The sequence below is a fragment of the Onychomys torridus genome, chromosome 4, assembly GCF_903995425.1.
Source record: "Onychomys torridus chromosome 4, mOncTor1.1, whole genome shotgun sequence".
Classification (NCBI taxonomy): domain Eukaryota; kingdom Metazoa; phylum Chordata; class Mammalia; order Rodentia; family Cricetidae; genus Onychomys; species Onychomys torridus.
The window spans coordinates 58,994,844-59,015,715 of NC_050446.1; the positions used below are offsets into that span (position 1 = coordinate 58,994,844).

Consider the following 20,872-nt stretch of genomic DNA (forward strand, 5'->3'; position numbering starts at 1 on the left):
AAGTTTTATCCTTTGCTTTACATCTAGTATCCACTTATGAGTGAGTACATACCATGTTTGTCCTTGATCAGGATCCATCCCTAGTGTGTGAATGAGCTGTTTGGAGCCCATTACCTATGGTGGGACACCTTACTCAGCCTTGATGTAAGGAGGAGGAGCTCGGGTCTGCCTCTGCCGAATGTGCCGGTACATTCAACAAGAGAGACCTTGCCTTGTTGAAGGAGGAAATGAGGGGTGGGTTACTGGGAAAAGGTGAGAGAGGTGAGAGGAGGGAGGAGAAGGTGATCTGTGATTGTTATGTAAAATGAATAAAAAATTCCTTAAAAATTTATTTTATGTTCTCCCAATTTACAATTTTCAAATGTAATTCTGTGATGATAAACCTGCTTTAACAGACCAAAAGCAATCTTTGAAACAAATGTCTAATATTGTAAAAAATGTCACTGATGAATGTTTTTTATGGCCCATTTCTTTTGAAAGCAATATTCTATAGACAATGATCTACTAAATGTCCTCAAATACATAGCATTTTAAAATTTTTGTTCAACACTACAGTCATTGTGTATCAGTAAATTTTTACATACGGGGTCTTACATTCTTTAACATTGAGTTACGTGTGCTGGGAAATAAATCTTCCTTGGTCAATTTTTATATGATATAAATTTCCTTAGAGTGTACTTCCACAAGGAAAGAGATCTATGAAATCAGTAGGTGATATATTATTAAGTGACCTTTAATCATCCCATGCGCCATCGACAACTAGCAAAATAATTTTAAGACTCAAAACTATGCTTTCTATACAAAAGCATTCCAGATACAGACTACCTTGAAAATCCATGGGGAAAAAATGGCCCAAAGTAATTGATAAGTATCTGCATGATGTGTATAGACATATTTTATTTTACTATTATTTTCATGCTGATATCAATTATAAATCCAAGATTCATGGTTTGCTAAGGTATGTAAAGATAAATTTAAAGTAATGACTAAGAAGTGAAGCTAACATTGATTTTATTTTTTAATGTGACTATTATTTACCATGAAAACTTTATTTGTTGTTTATCTGATGTCAGGGTTATCATTGTAAATATTTTGTTAAACATCACCCACAAACACTATTCTAAATTAATTTTGGTATTGACATAAGGACTATGTTTGAACAGATCAATTCACACTAACTTTACATTAATATTGGGTAAAAATAGGGTGAATTATCCAGTACAAACAGGAAAGACCAGTGGGGAATTATCTCACTACATGCTTATAAGACAATTCTGTGCATTGTCTTTTACTGCCAATGCTCCAGGCTTTCCTATTGACTGAACTGTGATGACAGAAGCTGTGGTAGGAGAAAAGTCAGCCTTCAGTTCCACACATGACTAAAACACATGCTTAGCTGAAGGCTCTGTCCCTGACTGATTTCTTCCCCCGGTGTCAGGCAGATCCTGACACTCCTTTAACTATTCCTAGATGCCTAACATTTTAAAATATGTTGTATGTCTCTTTGGACTAGTTATTCTAAATCCATGGATGTGCGTGCATTAAGACTACTTGCCATCTTTCTGTATTTTGACAGTAAATGCTAAATTGTCCAGATTCAAATTCATTTAGGTAAGCCTTAGGACATTTCCAATTCCCTGTGATCAGTGGACTTAGTGTACTAGTTTCTTCCTTCCTTCCTTCCTTCCTTCCTTCCTTCCTTCCTTCCTTCCTTCCTTCCTTCCTTCCTTTCTCTCTCTCTCTCTCTCTCTCTCTCTCTCTCTCTCTCTCTCTCTCTCTCTCCCTCTCTTCAAGATCTCACTTTACTAAAAAAGGTGAGGCAGGATTGTCAGGATCATCAGTTTTCTACAACTAAAGCGCCTTTGTGGGATTCAGATGACTGCCTTAACCTAAAACTTGCACCAGTTTTCATAAAGAATGAAGCGTATAATATAAATAGAAAAAAATATATAAAATGCAAATACCAATTTAAAAATGTATACCATTCTCTGGTCATTTTAATTAATGCCTTTTTTCTATTTTTTAATTGAAAATAGTTTTCTAATACAAGACACATGCACATACATACACGCATGTGTGTGTGTGTGCATGTGTGCGTGCATACACACACACAGAGGCATGAATGTAAACATACATGTTCTATACAAATAAGCTAAGAGCAATCAGACTATTTCTGTATGGGAGCCAATTTTTAGGTTCCTAGTGGTTTTATCTAGCAGGTCTGCATAAAGGATGATTAGGACCATGGGCCTGAGTGTCTGAGATGGTCTGCACTTGGCTGTGCTGGGCGGAGATCTTGTGCTCCACCCCTTGGCCTTTCTATGAATACCTTAGGGCAGAGACAGTCAGGGCCCATTGGAATAGGTTCCAGGCCTTCTCCAGGCTACCATGTATTTTCTATCTGTTTATCTCCACAATCTAAATCTTTCTATCTAATATTTCCTGCTCCTGTCATTCAAGAAAACTCTGGGGAACTGTGGTGTTGGTGGGTAGCCACCCCGCAGAATGGCACCATGAACAGGGACTAAAGACAAAGGAATAGGGACTAAAGTCAAAAGAAAATAACAGTAATATTGAGATTTATGTAGAGTTTTTAGCAAAAGTGGGAGTGAATCCTACTATTGGAAAAAGGGTATGGCCAGTGTTAAAATGGAATATTAAATAGGGCAGGGGGTTTTATCCCCAAGAAAAAAGAAAAACAGACTGGAAAGATGTCCAATGTTGCAGTGCAAAAATCTCCTCTATCAAGATTTCTGTCTTCTATCTCTTTCTCAATTTCTATCTGTGAAAAATAAGTATAAGGTATAGTGTAGTAATATAGTACAGGAAAAACTTAGAAGTGCAAAATTGTGTAGAAAAAATTTATTTAAAACAAGTTAGGCAACTAGACAGAAAAATTCTTCAATTTTCTAACTTTGGGGGGCTATGAATGCAAACTGAGGAAAAAAAAATCTATCTTCCTTGAACTTTATGGTTAGAAAAAAACTTCTTTGCGCTTATTGTGCAGAACAAAAGATTCCTATGGAAGCTTTTGGCCTAGGGACAGCTAAAATACTAAGTCCAAGGGACAGGAGAAAGTGGTTTTCCCTGAGGCAAAAATGCAGGTGTAAGAAGCCAAAAAGTTTAAAGTTCAGAGGTTTGGGGGAAAGCTAGTCTTTCTCTCTCTTGGGAAAAAAAATATTTCTCTTAAACTAAAAGCTTTCTTACATACTTGGTAAAAACCTCTCTCTAAAAAGCCTTTCAGAACTTTCTCAGAAGGACAAAAAATAAGAATCACCTGATGATATTAATATGGTAAATCACCTGTGATTTGCTCTAAGGAAAAACAACAAAACTCTTAGAATAGCAAAACCTCTTTAAGCTTTAAAAATCCTCCCTGCAATGAGGAAGGCAGTTCTTGAGTATCCCCAAACCCCTCTAAGCTCTGTCTCTTCAAGCTAGTAAAAGGTGGAGGTCAGAATTTCCCAAGAAAATGCTTGGGAGGGTTTGGATAGAGAGGCACAAAGAGCCCAATATGGCAGGAAACTGTTTATGTGGGAAAAGCAAAACAGCCAAGCCCCTTTTAGCTGAGGCATCAAGTTTTTTGTTTGTTTGTTTGTTTGTTTTTGTTTTGTTTTGTTTTTTGTTTTTTGTTTTGAGTGAGCACTTGTCAGAATGAAAAGGTGCTCCTAATTACCGTAACACAAAGATCCCCTGAAGCAATGCAAATGCTCTCTGTAAGCAATGTATTCTGGCTTCTAACCAACAACTAAGAAGCAACTAGCCAGTACCTCCAAGTTTGAGTACATTCTAGGGATACTAGGGTTCCTAAAGTTGTGAACAACTTCCTGGAGCACAGAGCCAAGACAGGAAGGTGCAGAATCCAGGAACTGCTAGTGAACAAGCAAACCTAAATCTGTCAGTTGCCTGCTTTCCTGAATGCCCTGGGTTGTTAGGTGGGGCTACATAGAGTTGACACCTGCAAAAAGAAATCTTTCTGAGAAAAGCTTTTTTCAAATGACTCTGGTGAGATGAGGGAGTGTAGCCCTAAGAGGTGATTGCCTCTGGCAAAGCTCTGCCTGTGAGCACCAGGACAAATCTCTGCAACCTGCTGGGTGACTGGGACAGGTAAAGGCCTGATGAGGCAAACACATGTCCTAATTCCTAATTCAAGTTTAGGGAACAAAAACCTCCCTTGCTAAGCTTGATTTATGGACACATATCTGGCTTGTTGTTTGAAAACCCAGAGGTTCCCACTTGACCACAATAAATACTGTTAAGCCTTAGAGACAGATGTATCATCAAATGCCATTAAACAGCATAGTTATAGTTCACTAGTTCAAGATGAGAATTAATCCTTCTCTTAATGAGCAAAACCTGAGATAACGATGCAGTATATGGAAAGACTTAAATCTATATTATCATTATATTACCTTGCTATAAGACAATGGTGCACCAATGACAGTTTGAAGAAACAGAGTGATTACCATCTATCAGAAAAGATATACCATAGATGCTTTAAGTGGCATCAAGAGAGGCACAGATTGGAGGTGGAGGATTTATAGATTTTATTTTTCTACTAAGAACTTGAGTTGGAATACTTAAAAAAAATTAAACATCTACGTTATGGCAATATCCAGACCTAATATTGAAAATACAGATCTTTATCCAGGGTTATGTCCATTCAAGAACTACGAAACCTGACTTGCCAAAAGCACAAATCAAACATACACACACATACACACACACACACACACACACACACACACACACACACACACACACACACACACACACTCATACACACACTCACATACACACACTCACACACACACTCACACACACTCACATACACACATGCACACACACACTCACACATACATGCACACACACAATCACACACACATGCACACACACTCACATACACACACTCACACACACACTCACACACACATACACACACACTCACATACACATACACTCACTTACACACACATGCACACACACAATCACTTACACACACATGCACACACACACATGCTCACATACACACTCACACACACACACTCACATACACACACTCTCACACACACTCACACACACACACATGCACACACTCACACACTCACACACACACTCACACACACACACACACACTCACACAATTAATGTAATGGGCTATTGGACGGTAAAAGCGTAGAGAACATGCAAACAGCTCTTTGAGAAAGTTCTCCAATCTGTTTGAATGAGCTTTCTGTCCCTGTGGCATTCCTAGTTCATTCTTAAATCCAGATAACACACAGAGTCTTAATCTCATCCCAAAGTTTTCATAATTTGTATTCATTCTTTGTAGTTCTCTCTCCTTGTATGCTTTCAGATAGCCTAAGGATGAGTACCTCTGATCAACCTAACTTTCTATTATTCATTCAATTATAGTTGTTATTTCATTTAGTATATTTTTCATTTCATAAATTTGTGTAATTTTTAAAATTATGTGTAGTCTGAAAGTTTCTCCAGGTCCCACCAAGTCCCTGCAGGCCCACAGCCTGCTTATAAAATAATCACTCAGACGCTTATACTAATTATAACTGCTTGGCCATTAGCTTGGGATTATTACTGACTAGCTCTTACACTTAAATTAACCCATAATTCTTATCTATGTTTAGCCATATGGCTTAGTACCTTTTCTCAGTTCTGCCTTTGTCATCTTGCTTCCTCTGTGTCTGGCTGGTGACTCTTGACTCAGCCCTTCCTCTTCCCAGAATTCTTCTCATCTACATACCCCATCTATATTTCTTGCCTGGCTAATGGCCAATTAGCATTTTATTTATCAACCAATCAGAGCAACACATATTCACAGCATACAGAAAGACACCCCACAGCACTTCCCCATTTCTATCTAATCAAAAAGGAAGGTTTTAACTTTAGCATAGTAAAATTATATACAGCAAAAACAGTTATCAAGCAAGAATTACAGTTACAATATCTAGCTAATTAGTATTTGGCAAAATTAAAGAAAATATTATATATCCTGTATTTGTGAGTCTAAAGTTTCATATCTAATTTATCTTTTATCATAACTAAGGAAAATTATAACTATAACTATGTAATCTTCAATTACAGCAAAGACCTTAAAAGGATATAACATATCTAAGTAAACAGGAAATGCATTTTAAGAAACTTTCAAAATTCTGGAAATTACAGAGACAGCTGCCTGCCTGGACAGTCATCCAAAGTTCCTCTGTAACATTGAGGCATCAATCTTCAGTTCATAGGCCTAGAGTCTCTCAGTCACTTCTCTCTGTGCCTGTAGAATATCTGGCAATCTCCTCTGTGAAGCAAGAATCTGAAAGACTATCTCTCCTTGCAAAGTTCAATGGTCAACTTCCTATGGTTCCTGCATTTACAGTTGATACAACATTTTGCCAAGCAGTCCAGGCAAGAACAGTTTCTTTCTATTTTTGCCAAGAAGAAGATAAACTACATATGGAGTGTTTTTGATTCCCCTCTTTCTCTTTGAAGTAAAAGGGTGCTGCCAGGAGCAGATGTGTTTCATTGTCCAGGATAGTCTAAGTTTTTAAAACATTTTAAATGCCATATTCTGTAGGTCTTTGTTGAAGTGTCTGAAGATTACTTACCTAATTGAATTATTCCTATGTATACCTAGAAAACTTAACTAGCATGACTATAAAATTAATTATCATAGATGACTAATTATTAATCTGTATTTCTCAACTATTCACTACAATTTCAAATGAGTTTCACAAACAAAATACTTTAAACAAAAGTAGAAATATACATACAGTATAGCAAAATTAACTTTAAATTTGTATAAGTGACTCAGCCCTTCCTCTTCCCAGAATTCTTCTTGTCTGCTTACCCAACATATACTTCCTGCCTGGCTACTGGCAAATCAGCATTTTATTTATCAACCAGTCAGAACAACATATATTCACAGCATACAGATGACATCCCACAGCAATTATGTCCATTACTTCAAGTTTCTCTATTAAAATTCTAATTATCTCTATGTATTTTTCCATTTCATTGAATTTCCTTAAAACCTACTGTTTCAGTGTTTGAAAATTATTTCGTATAGGTTGCTGTCTGTTTGCCTGCTGCTACAGCATCTTCCTCTTTTGATGTGATCTTTATTTCTTGAAAGTTCTTTCTTCTGGGTAGGATGTGAAGTCATCTGAACAGTGAAATATTTGGTGTTAATTCCACTCTTTAAAATCTAGTTTGCTTTGTGCTTGTCCCTCCTAAAATTCTCAACAACCTATATATTATCTTTTAGCTTAAATCATATCCTTATTTTGCTACAGAATGGTTCCTTAAGTCCATGTTCTCTGAAACCTTGCTATTGGTCAGTTGTTGCTAGTTCATTCTGGAAGGCAATGTAAAGTCAAAAAGGTACCCAATACACAACTGAATTTTATTCCCTTTGAATATCATGAGTATCTAGCAAGGACAGTCTTTTCCCACAGCCTACTTTCTGTGGTATGGTTGAACTATGTTCATCACTCAGTTACTGGCCTGGGGTCAGCAGTACAGGAATTGTTTCCTAATAGCAATGGGATAGATAGACTGTGGGAAGACCTGTCCTGGACTGCTGTGTCATACCTGCAGCCACTAAAGACATACAATCTTATCACTTCCTGTGCCTAGGGTTTCTGGATTCTATTACAACATCAGGTCAAAGGCCCATAATGATATAGGAAGCATGATTGTGGTTAGAGTCAGGGTACATCACCACTGTAAAAATTCTAATGGAATAAGGATGTTTTTCTCCACCCTGCCCAAAACTGTCCTTGAGGCTCCCTCCTTAGGCTGTGATAGGAAGATAGCAGTCAGTAAGATCTACCTAGTATCAGATTTCAGCAAATGGCATGGAGTAACAAGACAATGTCTTGTGCTTAGTACCTTCTTTTCCTAATAAATGCATTCTTGCTCCACATGCACTGCCCAAATATGGGAAACATTTTGTGGAGAATGTTCTTTGATCAGTAAGACTTATGCTAGATTATTCTGTTGTTGAGTCTCACAAACACAAGGACCCACACATCAGAGATATAATGGCACACTATAGCTAGAGGGATACAGGCTAAGTACCCCTCCAGGGTTAATTCATTGCCTGGTGGAAGAACTAGTCATTAGGTTTCAACTGTAACCAAAGGTCTGCTGTGTTACCTAAGACCAGGGGATAGTTTGTGAAGACAGTACTTCTTTCAATAAGGCTTATAAGAACCTAGTTATACTGGTGTGACACAAAGACCTACACAGTGTTTAGGGATTGTCATATTCTAGACCTATGCAAAATTGGCAGAGATCCAGTTTGAATCAGTTCAAAGCATACAGGTCTCTGTCCAATGATTTTATAGTCCTAGGGGACTTGTGTCCTGGCTTCCTGCCTATTTGGGGGATCTTACTATTGTGGACTCCTCACAGATAACCCAACACAGTGCAGAGCACTATGCTGTTTCTAGAACCTGTATTTCCATGGGTGGAGTCTTCCTCTCCTCTCTGCTGCCTGGGGTTGTGAGGAGTGGTAGCAGAATTCCTTACTAACAGTTACAGAATCTCATCTGACAAATAGCAGCACCAAGACACCAAATAGCAGCACCAAGGATTCTATCAACATAGAGAAAATTCAGCTTTGGGTTGGAAAGTGACAGATTAATTACAAACCATTATTTTGAGATACATTTCTACGAAAAAAAAGGAGCTATTTTTGGTTGATTTTGTTTTGTTTTGTTTTGTTTTAATTGTGAGACATTGTCTCTCTACATAGGGTGTCCTAGATCTCAATATGTATAGCAGGTTGACCTTGAACTCTAGAAATCCACCTTCCTCTGCCTCCTGAGTGCTGTGATTAAAGGCATGTGCTACTATACCAGGCTAATAGCAATTATTTTTAAAACATAAGAAATAGCTTGATATAAGAAACCAAGGAGCTCTTTTAAGAATTGGTATACATTTGAATTGTCTGTCTCTCTCACTATGTACCCATAATCCTGGTTTAATTATTGTATGCCCTCATCACAAGTAACATGATTATAATATGTGTTGATTAAAAAGAAACAATTTTTTTTGTTGTTTTTTTTTTTCGAGACAGGGTTTCTCTGTGTAGTTTTGTGCCTTTCCTGGAACTCACTTGGTAGCCCAGGCTGGCCTTGAACTCACAGACATCCACCTGGCTCTGCCTCCCGAGTGCTGGGATTAAAGGCGTACGCCACCACCACCATGCAGTGAAACAATATTTTATTTTTAAGAAAATGAGAGCTTAACGGCAATATCCTGGTAATCTTTATCATTCTTGCTGGTTACATATTGACTCAAATATGTATCAAGGAATATCAATATTGAAAAAAAATCATACAATTTTGGTATGCATTATATGTACCCATAAGAAAAATACAGCAAACACATGTATATGCAACAAATGCATTTGAAAAGCTTAGTCACATGTGTACCTCTCTGTGATTGTTACCATCTGCTGGTATGGATGAGTCTTCTCATCTTGGTCCTCCTAGGGTTCTATTACACTATTTACATGCATATAGAACAGAAGAGCAGAGATCATTGATTTGTCTAGATGTAAATTTCATGAATTCAAAGTTATCAAGTATAGCACATAATTAATAATTGCCAATATACATTATAAGTATACTTTATTCCACATTTTAAAGGACTTTCATATAAAGCCCGAATAAAATAGTTTTCAGTGGTGTATTATCCTTCTAAATTTTAGTATCTGAGATAAAAAAAAAGAAAAGATCAAAGACTCAGCATCAGGTTAAAAGAAAAGATTTTCCTCTAAGCAATCTGACCTGTTCATCTGCTGTTCGAGTCAAGTCACACTGAGTCTGTCCACTCACCTGGCTGCCTACTGGCAATCAGAGTTATTTCCCCTGTCAGAAGTCTGTCACTGATGCAATGGAGAGACAGAACAGAGAATGACTGCTTCAGTGCTACAGCCCTCAAACATCTTGATTTTTGCGTTAGTGGTTACAGTTTGGCTGAAATATCTCCCAAAAGGCAGTGAAGTGACCTTCACCTCAGCTAGTCAAGACTCAGCGTCTTAGAGCTTGCTGGCTTGTTCTTCCCCAGAGGAAGTTAGGGTCAGACCAGGTTATTGGAATGTGTTATTCCTTCAGAGAATTCTATGGCTATGAAAATGGAAGAGCTTTATTCACAAGTTTGAGCAATTCTTAATAATTTAAACTGCTGTTCAGTGACACTTCAGAAAGAAATTACTTCTTGTTATCTGTGTGTAAGCATATAAAATTCATGATGAACTGGAAATAACATTTATGTATGATAAAACCATTTCCCATATTTTCCTAGTGCTTACTATGTGACACTGCCTAATATCACTCTTTTAATTGTTTAAATATTATATTATTATATTTGATGTACTTATTTCTTTTTATTTTTGATGTTATAGTTTAAATACAACTTTTCTCCATTTTCTTGCCTCCATATACCTCTCAATAAATAAATAAATAAATATATATAATATGTGTGTATATATATATATATTCCTAAGTAAAACCTATCCAATCCATATAATGTCACTTGTATATATGATATCAGAGGTGACTGTTTGGCATTGGACAATCAGTCGGTGTGTTCTTATCTGGCAAAGACCCTCTCTCTTATTCCCGGTTTCTCCCAGTTGTGTGATGTTTTTGGTGTAGACTTTAGGCTTTATGGGCTTTTCCCCTGCCAGGTGGGCATGTTCATTAACATCATATTTTTCAGCTCATGTTTAGTCAATCATGTTGCTGAGACTGACAGGTAGAGCTTCCGATGATCCTAGGCGACACAGTCTCATGGCAATCTCCCTGATCCTCTGAAACCTCCACCATCCCACTCCCTCTTCTACAGTGTTCCCTGAGCCCCATGTGGGGAGCTGTATTATCTATTTTAATAGATAGATCCATTGCAAGTAGGCTGCATAATTCTGCATTTTGATTGGTTGTGATAGTCTGGTGTGATCTCTGTCTGCTTAAAAGAGAAATTTCTTTGATTTATTATAATTTGAGAAGCTTTGTCACAGATTTTTCATTTACAATGAGGAGAAAACATGCAATTTGCTTTTCCAGAGCCCTCGAGCTCCTCAAAAATGGCAACCCTACAGAATATAAACATATATGTATTATTTATTTTATATTACATGTAATGGAAAAACTGTGCAGTTTGACATCCCTTTTTTAAAGATTTATTTCTTTTTATTTTTGTATCAGTGTTTGGCCTGAATGTGTGTCTGGTGCCTATAGAGACAAGAAGATGTCAGATCCCCTGGATATAAACTTTTGTGAATTCATAGATAGTTGTTATCTGCCATGTGGGTGCTAGGATGTGAACCAGGGTCTTCAGTAAGAACAATGAGTGCTCTTGACCTCTAAGCCATCTCTTTAGCTCCAAGTTTCAATATTTCTTATTTAAGACCATTCATGAGTCACAGACAATGAAACTGTACATTTTGTCTTAAGCTAGGATCTGATTTTAGACAAATGTATCATTTTCAGTATTTTAATAGGGACCTTCTGTATGAACTTTGCCACAATTGTTTCTAAGCTGCGTGGTAGTTTAAAGGATAATTGCCTCTATAGGGTCATATAATTGAATGATTGCTCCTGGGTTCTTGGAACTGTTTGGGAGCATCTATAAAGTATGGCCTTGGAGTGAGTTTTGATGTTTCAAAAGCCCAACCTGTCGCAGTTGGTTCTATCTTTTTACCTCTTGCTTGTGTGACAGAGGTAAGCTCTCAGCTACTATTTCTGCACTACATGTGCTTGCCTGCTCCTTGCTCTCCACTGTGATGCTCATGGACTGATTCTCTGGAACCATGAGCCCCAAATTAAGTGGTTCACATTATAAGTTGATTTGGTCATGGTGTTTTGTCATAGCAATAGAGAAGAAATTAAGAGAGCCTGTTCCCTTTTTCCACATTTATCATGCTCTTATGATGGAGGATGGATTCAATCAGTCAGTGTTGAGGAAAGAGAAAAACGTGATTGGAAGAAAGGCTTGTATTTTCTAAGTATCAATTAGAACACATTTTAAGAAAAGATTACAAGAGAATAATATACTTATTTATACTTGTTTTGTTTTATGAATGTCAATTAAGCATTGAAACCCAACAGTAATGTTTCATTATTTTGGATGTATTAATATATAGTAACATATTTATCTTATAGTTTAAAATAATTTAAATTATTCTCTCCCTCTCTCCCTCCCTCTCTCTCTCTCTCTCTCTCTCTCTCTCTCTCTCTCTCTGTGTGTGTGTGTGTGTGTGTGTGTGTGTGTGTGTGTGTGATGTATATGTGAGTGCTTGTGTTTTTATGCCACAGTATATTTGTAGAGTACAAAGGACAACTTTTAGAAATCAGTTATTTTCTTTACCTTTTATTATTTCTGGAATATATTATACTCCAGATAACTGGCCCATAGCATCCAGATGATTGGAGGTTCTTTCCCAGCAGTTGAAGAAAGGCTTTTATTGGAGCAAGGGAATATATTCATATAGCAGGCACATAGAGATAATACTTTCCACAAAGTAAAGTGGTGACCTAGAGATCAAGATTCTCACAGATGATTCTTCTGTCTCTGTCTTCTGTCCCTGGAATGCTGGGATTACAGATATGTACCATTGCATCTGTATTTTTTAATGTGAATTCTGCAAATCAAATTCAAGTCATTAGGACTGTATTGCAAGTCTTTTTCTCTCTGAGACATTTCAGTGGCTCTTATTCACAGTATTTCACTAATTTTGTTGGTAATATCTTGGAATTTCATGTATTCCTTTTCCATTTTATTTTTATTATACCTTGCTAATGTTCATAAGTTAATAAACATGTTTCTGGTTAAATATCTACTTTGGGAAGTAGTTTATGTTTGTTATTTACTTTTCTTACTTAGAGTTATTTATGTTTCTTGATCCAAACAAATTGAAAAACTTTCTAGGAACCATCATTAACAAAATCCAAATTATTCAGAAGAAAATTGATTCTGAATAAAATAAAATAGTAAGTGTAATATTCTTATAATATGTGCCTTTCATATCAATAAATTATTGAATATCATAATTTTAGTTGTTATCCTCCCACGTATAATTTTCCCACTATTTTAAAAGAGATTATCTCAGAATATGGTTAATAATACTTCTGACAGTTATAGAAATGAATATATCTGTATCTACATTTTCTCTAAGTAGTAAACATGGTTTAGAATACAGAAAAGTTAATTGTAGTTTAATTTTAGAATCACTTGAGAAAGCTTGTAGGTGGTGGCACATGTTGTTAGTCCCAGCACTCAGAATGCAGAGGCAGACTGATCTCTGAGTTAGAGACCAGCCTGGTCTACAAAGTCTGTTCCAAGACAGGCACTGCTACACAGAGAAACCCTTTCTTAAGAAATAAACAAACAGAGAAAACTTAACTGAGAAATTAAGGGCATGCACACACACACACACACACACACACACACACACACACACACACTCATAAAACATATTTTTCCAGGGTCTTTCTAGGCCCATATATTATTTCTCTATTTTGAAGCTTTCCAGTTGCCTAGTGTTATAAAGAAAGTTGAGGTCTGTAAGTGAGGTTACTGCTTTCACTACGTCTAATGATACATGCCTCCTTCTATGATCAGGAAGATACAGGCAAATCAAAAAGCATTCCTCTGGACCCGAAACAAGTTTTTAAAAGTCGTTTTTCATTCCAATGAGAATGAAAAGAAAAGCATTGAAAACAGACAGACAACACTGTTTGACTTCTCTTCTCTGGGCAAAAAGAGAAAAGAAAAAAAGAAAAAAAAATAAAGCAGAAGAGAGTTATTGGAAGACCATGGAGAAGCTGGCGGCCCTGAAAAAGAATTATTTGGGGCTACTTCTCCCTATGATAATTTGAAATTCAGTCAATGATAAATTAAATTGCCAATACGTTGTATTTAAGCAACCGCTTTTGTTATTAGACCAGTCTAGAATTTTTATTTAAATATTCCATCAATTTTGTCTAGAAATTTCTCTTTACCCTCTTACATGATTCAGGAGGAAGAAATTTTGAAGCTTGTGATGGCCATGAGTTAAGAAGAGATGCAGATATATTTTCTGGATCAGTGATCAGGTTGGACAGCAAAACTAGACTCAGAGATGTCAATTAAATTTATGATAACTAATATGAAGCAGGATTTGAGTCACTTAAAATGGGCTACTGTCTCCTATATCAATGAGAGAAAAATACATAACAGGACATGTCAAGTTTGGTGTCAAAACTCAGTTGTGATGTGATTAGCAACTTTGGTACTGCCAGGCAGTGGTGGCACACGCCTTTTAATCCCAGCACTTTGGAGGCAGAGGCAGGTGAATCTCTGTGAGTCTGAGGTCATCCTGGTCTACAAAGTGAGTTCCATGACAGACTCCAAAGCTACACAGAGATACCCTGTCTTGAAAAATCAAAACAAATTATAGAAACCTTGGTTCTGTTCAAGGATAGTGTAGGGATTTTATCTTGTAAAAGGCATATACATGTCTTTACCAGCAACTAAGAACATTCTAGACCGGAGTAGGGAAAATAGACAGGAAATTTAAAAATGTTTAACAATTATCCAAAAAGTACCACAAGTAAATCATTCATATATGAGTTTGAATATAATTTCTTATGTTTCTCTGGTGAAGCCAATTCAAGTCAATGACATGATAATTTATGTAGTAAATAATGGAATAAAATATATTTTGATATCAACAACTTAGCAAGTATTATATTTTTACTTCACATATTTTTTGATGTTTTACAGCTAATTAAATCAGTATATTTTGCTTTTTACTTTTCACACTATGACAATAACTAGGTCTTTGGAAATTTCTAAATTGCATCAGTTTTTTTGATGAGTACAGTAAAAGTCTATGCCATGTTTATTGAAGATTAGTTAGAAATATGTTTCATACTTAGTTAGTTTTAAATGTACCTATGTTTCCTCCCTAGATGGACACCAGCCAATACCTTAAATATACCTCAACAAATTATATATATTTACATACTGAAAACAGTCAATGTCACATGGAAGACAATTAATGTCACAGCAGACAAATGATGGATTTGTAAATGTATATGAATATTAGATATATTATATGAGTACACACATATAAACAACTGTAAAATTATTCTTCATTATTCTAGGAATTCACTTATGCTAGAATATATAGTTTTCATAATTTGGACTAGGAGACACTATTAATAGTAGATAGCTCTTGGACATGCAAGATGTTTCAGTGGGTTACAAAATATCTTAGAAACAAAACTTCTAAAGTGACATGAGTTTAGTTCCTCCAGAGAGGAAGAGCCATTTGCTAATCCTTAGTTTGTAAGTCATTTATCACAATCAAAATTATAAATCAGTTTGACAACCATTCATTAATTTTTTAAAAACAGTAAAAGGAATAGAATTATATTTATTTATAAAGCTTAATATAGACTCAGAAATTTAGAGGACTCCCACTTGGATTACTACAAGTTGCTAGTGAAACTAGGGTGCTATCTTGGCGTTTAGTCTTTTTGATGAAAGAATTTAAGATTGGACTTAGAAGGAAGCTTTGTGACAGTTATTTAGAGCTTAGAAGAAAATGTTCAGGGCAGGCAAGCTATAAATCTAGGCATCCCCCTGGAGGAGGGGATAGAGAAGAGAAAGAAAGAAAATGTCTTTTGTAAGTAGTCACATGGTAGAATTAAGGTGGAATAACTTTATAGATGAATACTGAAAAATCCTAGAGTGTCTGGGAAGTCATATTCTGGCTTTGACAGGTATCTGAAGGAAGAAAAGGAGATTCAGCAAAACAAAGGAAAAAGGTAAATGATGTGTTTCTGAGTAACTCAGAAACACAGACAGGTTTATCGAAGTGCATGGTTACAGCAATATGAGCTACTACATGGAGTAAAACTTCTGGGAGGGAAAACATGTTTCCTTCAGGAGATGATCATTTCTTCTGTCAACTCAGCATCTCCTAAGGTGAACGGGCTTTCCTGAGTCGTGTTCTTTTGCCCATGGAGCTGGCCAGCACAATTGGAATGTTACTTCTCACAAAAGTCCTGCTGTGTCTGTTTAGTGTTGGTGGTACATAATTGAATTCAGAGCAGACCAACTGGTATTGTGTAACTGCCTTTTAAAAATAATAGCTATAGAAATTCAGGTTGATTTAATCAGTATTATTGGATATATTGATTTCTATTGAGTGTTCAAAAGTCTTATAACATCTGGGATGATGTAGTTACTACAGTTACATAGGATGAACATACAATAAAGAATAACGTTTGTTATAAAATACAACTCAGTCTTTGAGATTAAGTTTAAATTTCAGGTTCTCTTCTTAGTCAACTAAAAATGCTAGTAAGAAAATAAATAATCAAATATTGTTTGATCGATAATTAAGTCAAGTAAGTAATTAAAGTAAAACTATTGTTTACCTTATGAAAATAAGTACATAGGGTATATTTTCACACTGTTTTAATACATGTACCTACATCGTTATGCTGTGAAATATTAGTATGCTGTTTTAAAAAAATGGAACAATAGTCCAAGAATATAAAATGTATTTTAATTCTTAACATTGTTGGTAATAGATGCATAATATGCATTTATAAAGTTGATCCATAAATCAATCATCCTTCATTTTCTGCTCATTCAAGTGGCTTGTGTCTTTTGAAAATAATCATGTCCATGTCTATTACAATCAAGTTTCTATTGCTCTCATTCTACTACTAAAGATCTTATCCAGATTTTTGTTAGCAAATTTTCAAAGCCTCCTATTGTAAGAGGAAGTTAATCACAGCCATCCTGTGCCAATTCAATTTGATAAGCATTCATAAGCACTTACAATGCAGGAGACACTTCTGATCCAGCACTTAAGAAAATGAACTCAATAGTTGGAAATCAGTTTTAGGCAGAACACACACTGATTGCCAAGACTTTTATATTAGAATTAAAATGAGGTTTTTATCCACAAAGAGAACCTTGAGTTAATAGAGTCTAAAGAATGAGAGGCCTTGGGGAAAGATATTGTTCAGATCTGATATGCCATTAAGAGATTAGATGCTTTTAAAGCTGCCAGGAGAAAAGTCCAAGTGATACACATTCATGATAGTAATGGGAAACGAAATTTGAAAAAAAAAAAAAAAAAAAAAGACTTCCATGGTATCACTCAGCATAATGCCATTGATTAAATAATGACTAGAAGGAAATTACACCTTAAAGTCTGATAACATCCACTAGAATACCATCTCTGAAAAAAAAAGTATTTGATAACATTCTAATAGATCACTCTGCACTGCACAGTCTATTTCAAGACTGCTAAATTGATTTAGGAAATGGAGATGCTGATTCTTTGATGCTATTACTTCTCTTTGAGGCTCTTACTTCTCTAAAAGGTAAAGAAGCATACTTAGATTTTAAGAAGCCACTGAAACCATTTTTGATGGAAACAACTCTCCTAAATTCAAAGCAAGGTTCAAACTTTTGGAAAGAGTAACAGTGGATAATACAATAACAGTGAAGTATGAAACTATTTGCAGATGTATTGAAGGAAACAAGTAATGGATTTACATATAGAAGGGGAAACACTTGAAGCTGTTTTCACTAATGCTCCAAATGGATATTTTATTTCATACTGACTACTTCTCTCCTAAAAGATGTCTCTGGAAGCATGTCATAGAAGATAAATGCTGGAGAAAACTTTAAATATCATTTGAGAAGAGATAGATCTGAAAATAACTACCAAAGGACATATCCAGAAAGTAAAAGTATATTTTACTTCACTACATATCAAATTCAAATTTGGCTTTTTATTTTCTAGTTAAATAATTAGTTCAAGACCTTCACTGTTGTTAAATTATGGAATTTGGAGCTAAAAATTTTTAATTCCTTATGTTCTTATTTTAGCTGCTAGGTCTTTGCCAAACTTAACAACTGGGAATGTTGTTGGCTGCCCTGTTGAGATCACAATTTAACACTGGTAGTGACAGAGGATCAATGTTAAAATACAAGAAATGAAATATTCTTCTTTAAAGATTAAAAAAGAAAGAAAGAAAGACAGGAAGCAAGGAAAGAAAGAAGGATGAAAGGAAAGAAAATAGGGTCATAGAGTTCAGAGACTTGCTGGCGATCCAGGTAGTGGGGTTACATTAGAATTCTACCAATGGAATACAAGAGTATGGATTTGATCCTGGGCCTCGGTTTACAATGGGCCTTGGGAATATCAAGTTCGAATATTCATTTCATGTGAAAATCTGTACTCATTGACGTTTTCTAGAGAGAAACAAAGTCCATACCGTACGTGGAGCCAAGTGTGTGTGTGTGTGTGTGTGTGTGTGTGTGTGTAGACAGTAGAGAGAGATGATGGATTAGAAAGATGATAGAGAGAGAGAGGGAGAAAGAAAGAGAGAGAGAGAGAGAGAGAGAGAGAGAGAGAGAGAGAGAGAGAGAAATCCTTTGGCTTCAGTTCATGAATTAGTATATAATTTTATAGTTGGGTTTTTCTTTTTCCAAGAAAAATGGACTTGCCATTTTTGCATCCTTTGCATGGCCTGAGGGACTTGGACCTGACTGGAAATTTTGAAGGATTGAGTAAAACACAAGCACACACTAAGACTCAAGGATGGAAAATCTGGGGATGGGATGGATTTGCTTCTCTGCTGGAGAAACCACAGTACCAAATAAGCTCAGAGTGTTTCTTACATACAGTTGAATAGGGTCGTGGGGTTATTCTATACAGATGAGTAAGAAGGGGAGTTATTACATGCAGATAAATAAGGAGGCAGGGTCTATGGTGAACAACTGAATCAAGGAGGTAGATTTAGCTAGTCTTGGTAAAAATCAATCTGTTTAGGGGAGCAATGTTCAAGCTGAGAACATCCATGGAGAAAAAAAAGCTATGATGGACATTTCTACAACCACTATCAATACCAGGACACACACCAGAAGGAAAGATTTTGCCATTTGCCTCTGAACATAGACTTGGCTCATGCAGTGGCATGGATGGGGAAGGCCTTGCAATTTCTTTATGAGCCTGAGGCTTGAGCCCTTGACACTGTCATGTCAGACAATACACATCCACCCAGAATTTCATATATCAATGGCATCTGCTCCCCACACATTATGTGATATTTAATCCACTAGAAAGTTTCATAAGCATTAGCAAACATCTGGAATGTGTCAGGATGCATCATTGATCTACTTAGAAACTGTAACTGCATCACATGTACTGTGCCACATTTTGTCTTCTCAAAATCGGCACTCTTTCCATTTCTCCATTAACCAACAGCCCAGGAGTATCAGTGTTACCAACAGGTTGTGAACAAGTCAAACTTGTGATCAAATGAACACGGCCTATAGTCGGTTGTGATTGATTTTGCCTGTTCTATCTGCTTCAAGGGGTTTCTTATTCATTTGCCTATGAAATAAAGATATAGTTTTGTCCTCACCTTCTACAAATGTTTGCACTGATGTCATTGTAACTAATACTCTCATAGTGAAAATACTATAGGTTGATTCTTAATTAGTCATATCTCATACAATACTCTTTTTTGGCAATGGAAATTTTGACTTTTTTCTCACTGATAAAATTCATAAAGCAGACTCATATATGTTATAATACATGAGATGCTATCTTAGTTAAATTACAAAGAGTCATCACTGTTGACGCTGAAGAAGTTGTCATCTTATAAGGCAATTTCTGGAAGGGTTCTAGAATATACTAGCTGCTTAAAATTACTTTTTCCCCATATATATATATATATATGATTTGTTTTTCTAGTCCTATAACTTAAAAGAACATACATTATATCAATTATTTTATAGAACTCTAAAAGAGAATTTCCAAGTCATTTTTCAAAACGAAAAAAATTTGACTGAAAAAAATGGAAGGCATACTAACAGTTAAAATGTGTGAGCTTTTTTAAGGTGTTGGATTGGCACTGACATCAAAGATTTAAAATAAAAGTACCTGTCCTAATCACTGTATTTGAAGTAGTTCCTTCTCTGTCCATATCCCTAGAGACCTTTCTTTTCCCTACTTCAAATCGCATTTCAGTATCTACTGTATGATATAAATGCTCCAACATCTGTCCCTCTTGACTACAATAAAAATATGAAAGGGAAAAGGCAATTTTCCACTGTCACAGATGTTTAAAATGTGCCTAGAATAACACTTGCAAAATAGAGGATGCCTAGAGAAATTTAAATGAACACATGCACAGCAGCTCATTCAGTCAGTCCTGAAAGTCGGACAGCCTGAACAACAATACCAGGAAATTTGAGAGTTACAGCATAGGGTATGTAGGTTCTAAGAAATTCTGATTTCTCTTCAATTGCATTTGATTTGCAATAATTCTGGACAAGCCTATCTAATTTGCTTAGCTTCAGTCTTCACTTCCAGAAGAAAGTTTAAAAAAAAAAAAAAAAGGAAAACTGCGAACATAGGTATATTAGGTATTTATGGTAAGAATCAATAAGATGATATTTCCTTAATGAAATTTAGAGAAAAATAGGAGGTGTAAATGGAGAAATACTGAAGGTCCATATGGTTATGAAAATGATTCACCCTTCCTATTATACCATATAATATAGGATTACAAACTGTTTAAATTTAAAAACAGAAAAATGCTACTTAACCATGGATAAAGTACAAACTTGCATATGGGTTTCAAAGAGTGTAGAAATGATGCCAAACTCTGTGTAGCTGTTTAGAAAGTAATAACCACTTAAACAAAGGAGGGCTTGATCTATTTGACCCCAGCAATTATACTTTCATGAAATTATCCAGCGATGGACATGTGCATAAAGCATAAATAAAATATTTATCAAAGTTTTATTTCCAGTTTAAAAAATGTTG

At 35.8% G+C, this 20,872-nt stretch overlaps 1 protein-coding gene across 1 annotated transcript in view; it reads left to right on the forward strand.

Annotated features, from left to right (window-relative positions):
- Znf804a (zinc finger protein 804A) overlaps window positions 1-20,872 on the forward strand; it is a 216,208-nt gene that overhangs the window by 187,128 nt on the left and 8,208 nt on the right.